The sequence below is a fragment of the Octopus bimaculoides genome, chromosome 3, assembly GCF_001194135.2.
Source record: "Octopus bimaculoides isolate UCB-OBI-ISO-001 chromosome 3, ASM119413v2, whole genome shotgun sequence".
Classification (NCBI taxonomy): Eukaryota; Metazoa; Mollusca; class Cephalopoda; order Octopoda; family Octopodidae; genus Octopus; species Octopus bimaculoides.
Window position 1 is genome coordinate 26501505 of NC_068983.1, and position 868 is coordinate 26502372.

General features: G+C 38.9%; 1 protein-coding gene across 3 annotated transcripts in view; it reads right to left on the reverse strand.

Annotated features, from left to right (window-relative positions):
* LOC106884218 (neuronal acetylcholine receptor subunit alpha-10) overlaps positions 1–868 on the reverse strand; it is a 1143354-nt gene that overhangs the window by 936247 nt on the left and 206239 nt on the right. The window lies entirely within an intron of this gene.

The following is an 868-nucleotide window of genomic DNA, read 5'->3' on the forward strand; positions in this document are numbered from 1 at the left end:
GTGTGTGTGTGTGTGTGTGTGTGTGTGTGTGTGTGTGTGTGTGTGTGTGTGTGTGTGTGTGTGTGTGTGTGTGTGAGTGTGTATGTATGTGTGTATGTGAATATGTATGTATATAGCAAATGATAGAGGGGCGAAAATTGTATATATGAGAAATGTTATTGCTCAGCACGATTATTTCGAATAACTCGAAGGTAGAATACTATAGAACTGGTTGTGTTGCATACCTTGATGCTAAAGCGTCAGGATGGGTCGTAACAATCGTTATGAGAAATGAAATTTGTCGTATATTGCATTCAATCTGCCTGAAATTTGGAAGGTACATATCGTACTGCTTGGCATTCGCTCCAGCCGATCCGATAGCAACACTTCAGGGTATTTGGGTGTCAAACTAAGGACAGTACAATATGAGGGCATGCACCGAGAGTGATAAAAATCAAACACCCATTCAACGTCATGGTCTTTGGAGTGACGTTGTGCCTCCATTTATCTTCCCACGCAGCCTGAGATTTAACACAGAGACCTATATCATGTGCCTGGTGGAGGTAGTGCTGCCCTGAGTCAAGAGGGTGGCTGCTAGAAGAACCTATGACTGGCCACAGAAGCAGAAGAATCTGAAGTCGTCTGGAGTCTTTGGTTGAAGACGAATGACGATTTTATTGAATAAATTTAGTCTTTACAATTTCAAAACATGTTTATGTAACTTAGGCAAATATATCTCTTAAAATGAGATGTCAGTGTTATTTTCATTTTTGCGTAATTTAGACGACATTATATACTCCTACACCCCGTGTGTGTGTGTGTAAATATACACATATACATATGTATACGTATATATATATATATATATATACGTATACATATGTATATG